The sequence below is a fragment of the Carcharhinus amblyrhynchos genome, unplaced genomic scaffold (assembly GCF_965287045.1).
Source record: "Carcharhinus amblyrhynchos unplaced genomic scaffold, sCarAmb.v2.hapA scaffold_963, whole genome shotgun sequence".
Taxonomy (NCBI): Eukaryota; Metazoa; Chordata; class Chondrichthyes; order Carcharhiniformes; family Carcharhinidae; genus Carcharhinus; species Carcharhinus amblyrhynchos.
The window spans coordinates 26,291-32,500 of record NW_027650703.1 but is presented as its reverse complement, the minus strand read 5'-3'; the positions used below and the strand labels follow the sequence as shown (position 1 = coordinate 32,500).

Below are 6,210 nucleotides of genomic sequence, written 5' to 3'. Positions count from 1 at the left end.
ACTCTCACCAACTTTTACAGATGCCCCATAGAAAGCATTCTTTCTGGTTGTATCACAGCTTGGTCTGGGCTCCTGCTCTACCCAAGACCGCAAGGAACTACAAAAGGTTGTGAATGTAGCCCAATCCATCACACAAACCAGCCTCCCATCCACTGACTCTGTCTACACTTCCCGCTGCCTCAGGAAAAGCAGCCAGCGTAATCAAGGACCCCCCACACACCCCGGACATTCTCTCTTCCACCTTCTTCCGTCGGGAAAAAGATACAAAAGTCTGAGGTCCCGTACCGACCGACTGAAGAACAGCTTCTTCCCTGCTGCTGTCAGACTTTTGAATGGACCAACCTCACATTAATCTGATCTTTCTCTATACCCTCGCTGTGACTGTAACACTACATTCTGCACCCTCTCCTTTCCTTCTCTATGAACAGTATGCTTTGTCTATATAGTGTGTAAATCAGAGTATTGAGTATCAAAGTTGGAGGGTTATGGTAAGGTTATATAAGGCATTGGTGAGGCTGAATTTAGAGTATTGTGTACAGTTTTGGTCACCTAGTTACAGGAAGGATGTAAATAAGGTTGAAAGAGTGCAGAGAAGGTTCACAAGGATGTTGAGAAGCTGAGTTACAGAGAGAGATTGAATAGGTTAGGACTTTATTCCCTGGAGAATGAGGGGGAGATTTGATAGAGGTGTATAAGATTTTGATGGGTATAGATAGAGTGAATGCAAGCAGGCTTTTTCCACTGAGGCTAGGGGAGAAAAAAACCAGAGGGCATGGGTTAAGGGTGAAAGGAGAAAAGTTTAAAGGGAATATTAGGGGGGGGATTCTTCACACAGAGAGTGGTGGGAGTGTGGAATGAGCTGCCGGATAAAGTGGTAAATGCGGAGTCACTTTTAACATTTAAGAAAAACTTGGATGGGTTCATGGATGAGAGGGGTGTGGAGGGATAGGGTCCTGGTGCAGGTCAGTGGGACTAGGCAGAAAAATGGTTCAGCACAGACAAGAAGGGCCAAAAGGCCTGTTTCTGAGCTGGAATGTTCCGTGGTTCTCTGGTAAGAAACAATACTTTTCACTGTATACGAACACATGTGACAACAATAAATCAGATTAGATCATTTCCCCAATTTCTGACTTGAACACACAAAATCAGAATTCAGTCACAGAATCCAAATATCCACAAGCCCAACTCTCCCCGGACAATTTAATTCCCCCTACATCCCTCACTATCTCTGTAACCTCCTCCAGCCCCTACACCCCCTCCCTATCTCTGTAACCTCCTCCAGCCCCTACACCCCCTCCCTATCTCTGTAACCTCCTCCAGCCCCTACACCCCCTCCCTATCTCTGTATCCCCCTCCAGCCCCTACACCCCTCCCTATCTCTGTAACCTCCTCCAGCCCCTACACCCCTCACTATCTCTGTAACCTCCTCCAGCACACTACACCCCCTCCCTATCTCTGTAACCTCCTCCAGCCCCTACACCCCCTCCCTATCTATGTAACCTCCTCCAGCCCCTACACCCCCTCCCTATCTCTGTACCCTCCTCCAGCCACTACACCCCCTCCCTATCTCTGTAACCTCCTAAAGCCCCTACACCCCCTCCCTATCCCTGTAACCCCCTCCAGCCCCTACACCCCCTCCCTATCTCTGTAACCTCCTCCAGCCCCTACACCCCGTCCCTATCTCTGTAACCTCCTCCAGCTCCTACACCCCCTCCCTATCTCTGTAACCTCCTCCAGCCCCTACACCCCCTCCCTATCTCTGTAACCTCCTCCAGCCCCTACACCCCCTCCCTATCTCTGTAACCTCCTCCAGCCCCTACACTCCCACTAAGGTCTCTGCCGTCCAAGCCCTGGAATTCACTGTCGAAACATCTCCACCTACTGTCATTCTGTCTGTCGCTCTCTCTGCATCTTTCATTCCTTAATGTCTCTTCAATATTAAAAGTGTAGAGGGAGCTTTACTCTGTATCTAACCCCGTGCTGTACCTGTCCTGGGAGTGTTTGATGGGGACAGTGTAGAGGGAGCTTTACTCTGTATCTAACCCCATGCTGTACCTGTCCTGGGAGTGTTTGATGGGGACAGTGTAGAGGGAGCTTTACTCTGTATCTAACCCCGTGCTGTACCTGTCCTGGGATCGTTTGATGGGGACAGTGTAGAGGGAGCTTTACTCTGTATCTAACCCCGTGCTGTACCTGCCCTGGGAGTGTTTGATGGGGGGACAGTGTAGAGGGAGCTTTACTCTGTACCTAACCCCGTGCTGTACCTGTCCTGGGAGTGTTTGATGGGGGGACAGTGTAGAGGGAGCTTTAGTCTGTATCTAACCCCATGCTGTACCTGCCCTGGGAGTGTTTGATGGGGGGACAGTGTAGAGGGAGCTTTACTCTGTACCTAACCCCGTGCTGTACCTGTCCTGGGAGTGTTTGATGGGGGGACAGTGTAGAGGGAGCTTTACTCTGTATCTAACCCCGTGCTGTACCTGTCCTGGGAGTGTTTGATGGGGGACAGTGTAGAGGGAGCTTTACTCTGTATCTAACCCCGTGCTGTACCTGTCCTGGGAGTGTTTGATGGGGACAGTGTACAGGGAGCTTTACTCTGTATCTAACCCCGTGCTCCTCCTCTGGTTGCTGTGTAAAAGTCTCAAAATATTTCTAATTGGTCTTTTTGATTTTCTTGCAGACTCAGTGAGGGGACAGAATGGTGAGTGTTGCAATTTGTGTTGTTCAGCCTGAAAGGTCAGTAATGTGCCTTCGGTGTGATCAGACCCATACTGTTTTCCCTCTGCTCCGCTCTGGTGTTCCTGTCCCACACCAGCCTCCTGCCAGTCCCTCCCCACCGCACCCCCTTCACCGTCTCCATCTCGTCCTTTCTCCCTTGTTTTTATCCAGCTTCCCCTTCAATACATCGATACTATTCATCTCCCCCACTCCCCGTGGGAGCGAGTCCCACATTCTCCCCCACTCCCCGTGGGAGCGAGTCCCACGTTCTCCCCCACTCCCCGTGGGAGCGAGTCCCACATTCTCCCCCACTCCCCATGGGAGCGAGTCCCACATTCTCCCCACTCCCCGTGGGAGCGAGTCCCACATTCTCCCCCACTCCCCGTGGGAGTGAGTCCCACATTCTCCCCACTCCCCACGGGAGCGAGTCCCACATTCTCCCCCACTCCCCGTGGGAGCGAGTCCCACATTCTCCCCCACTCCCCGTGGGAGTGAGTCCCACATTCTCCCCCACTCCCCGTGGGAGCGAGTCCCACATTCTCCCCCACTCCCCGTGGGAGCGAGTCCCACATTCTCCCCCACTCCCCGTGGGAGCGAGTCCCACATTCTCCCCACTCCCCGTGGGAGCGAGTCCCACATTCTCCCCCACACCCCGTGGGAGCGAGTCCCACATTCTCCCCACTCCCCGTGGGAGCGAGTCCCACATTCTCCCCCACACCCCGTGGGAGTGAGTCCCACATTCTCCCCACTCCCTGTGGGAGCGAGTCCCACATTCTCCCCCACTCTCGGAAGTGTGCCCTGAATTCTCTACTTAATTTACCAGTTACTGTCACATTTTGATGACCCTGAGTTCTGGTCTTTCTCCCACACAAGGGAAACATCTCCATGGTGACCCTTCCGAATTGTAGCCCTCGATCGGGTCACTCCCTCGGCCCTGCCCCCCCCAGGGTAAGGAGCCGTGTCCTGTTCCCTCGATGCAGAGGGTTCAAAGCTCTCCGTTGTGGGATCTTTGCTGTGAAGGGTTGTGTTGGGTGTTGGTGTTGGTTCTGGAGCTGTTCTCATCACCCCAGCCTGTTGACTTTGGCAGCTGTAACCCCCTGGTCTCTGTGTCTCTCTGATGTGCAGATTGTTACAGAATCGATGGTGGAGTCATCGCTGGAATTGTTGTTGGAGATATTATCATTACCATCATGATCGCCACGACAATCTACTACTTTGCACGAAGAGTGAAGAACACAAACACTGGTGGGAACCCATTCCAAACATTCCTCATCCCACAGCCAGTATTCCCATCTCCCAGCCTCCCACTGTCTGGGACACTTGGCCATCATTCTGAGGGTGATTTGGAGAGTTCTCCACAATCCCAATGGACCCAAACCCTTTCCCGTTCACTCCCACTGTACACAATCCCAATCCCAAACCCCTTCCCGTTCACTCCCACTGTACACAATCCCAATCCCAAACCCCTTCCCATTCACTCCCACTGTACACAATCCCAATCCCAAACCCCTTCCCGTTCACTCCCACTGTACACAATCCCAATCCCAAACCCCTTCCCGTTCACTCCCACTGTACACAATCCCAATCCCCTTCCCATTCACTCCCACTGTACACAATCCCAATCCCAAACCCCTTCCCATTCACTCCCACTGTACACAATCCCAATCCCAAACCCCTTCCCGTTCACTCCCAGTGAATCAAACCAGTTACAATTCCGCTCTAACCTGTGAGGGGAGTGGATGCGGAATGTCAGTGAGACGGGGAGGAGAGAGAGAGGGAATGTGGGACAGGTCTTGTGCAGGATAGAAGGTGAGAATGTGACCAAGGGAGAGGGAGTGAAGGAGTGATTGAATGGACAGGTGGAGTGGGATGGGGTGGACAAGAGATGGAGCCACGGAGAGAAACAGAGTGAGTGAGAGGTGAAGAGATCAGAATTCACCGAGTCCTCAAATAATGGAGACAAAGTGAGAGAGAGAGAGGGAGAGACAGAGAGAGAGAGAGAGAGAGAGAGAGACAGAGAGAGAGAGAGAGAGAGAGAGAGAGACAGAGAGAGAGAGAGACAGAGAGAGAGAGAGAGAGAGACAGAGAGAGAGAGAGAGAGAGAGAGAGACAGAGTGAGAGACAGAGAGAGAGAGGGGGAGAGGGAGGGAGAGAGGGAGGGAGAGAGGGAGGGAGAGAGACGGAGGGAGAGACGGAGGGAGAGGGAGGGAGAGTGAGGTAAAGAGAATCAGAGAGTGACACATTGAGGGAGAGTGAGATGGTGTGAAAGGTGCAGGGATGGAGGGAGAGTTCGATAACGAATCGCATTTCTGCTCCCAGGTTCTGAGGCACAAATCCCCAGGAAAAAAGCAAAACTGGATACGGAATCACCCTACGAGGTGGGTAATCAGAGGCATCTCATACAACCCCCCTCCCTATCTCTATAACCTCCTCCAGCCCCTACACCCCTCCCTATCTCTGTAACCTCCTCCAGCCCCTACACCCCCTCCCTATCTCTGTAACCTCCTCCAGCCCCTACACTCCCTCCCTATCTCTGTAACCTCCTCCAGCCCCTACACCCCTCCCTATCTCTGTAACCTCCTCCAGCCCCTACACTCCCTCCCTATCTCTGTAACCTCCTCCAGCCCCTACACCCCTCTCTATCTCTGTAACCTCCTCCAGCCCCTACACCCCTCCCTATCTCTGTAACCTCCTCCAGCCCCTACACCCCCTCCCTATCTCTGTAACCTCCTCCAGCCCCTACACCTCCGCCCTATCTCTGTAACCTCCTCCAGCCCCTACACCCCCTCCCTATCTCTGTAACCTCCTCCAGCCCCCTACGCCCCCTCCCTATCTCTGTAACCTCCTCCACCCCCTACATCCCTCCCTATCTCTGTAACCTCCTCCACCCCCTACATCCCTCCCTATCTCTGTAACCTCCTCCAGCCCCTACATCCCTCCCTATCTCTGTAACCTCCTCCAGCCCCTACACCTCCGCCCTATCTCTGTAACCTCCTCCAGCCCCTACACCCCCTCCCTATCTCTGTAACCTCCTCCAGCCCCCTACGCCCCCTCCCTATCTCTGTAACCTCCTCCACCCCCTACATCCCTCCCTATCTCTGTAACCTCCTCCAGCCCCTACACCCCTCCCTATCTGTGTAACCTCCTCCAGCCCCTACTACTCTCCGGGATCTCTGCGTTCCTCCAATTCCGGTTTTTCGCGCATCCCCCGATTCCCATCGCTCCGCCGTTGGTGCCTCCAGCTGCCGGGGATTGGGGTTGTTCCTGGAGCTCTGGAATTTCCTCCCTCTCTGGTCCAGTACACTTTCGGGCAGCTTCAGATTGCATTGCTTTATCCACTGTTTCTTTCCCCGCAGGAGCTCCAGCTGAGTCAGCGTGGCCACCTGCGCTGATGTCTGCTGCTCTCATCCTGCCTTACACTCACCAGAACCCAGCTCGGAACCTCACCTTCCGCCTTGGAGCTCCGGCCCTGCGCGGTGATGTGTAACACATTCC

General features: G+C 53.6%; 1 long non-coding RNA gene across 1 annotated transcript in view; it reads left to right on the top strand.

The window, feature by feature from the left end:
- LOC145340375 (uncharacterized) overlaps window positions 1-3,956 on the top strand; it is a 9,033-nt gene extending 5,077 nt beyond the window's left edge. The window contains exons 2-3 of the long non-coding RNA XR_013886244.1: window positions 2,678-2,698; window positions 3,841-3,956. This is a non-coding gene — a long non-coding RNA (uncharacterized LOC145340375). The remainder of the gene's footprint in view (window positions 1-2,677; window positions 2,699-3,840) is intronic.
- Window positions 3,957-6,210: the final 2,254 nt, after the last annotated feature.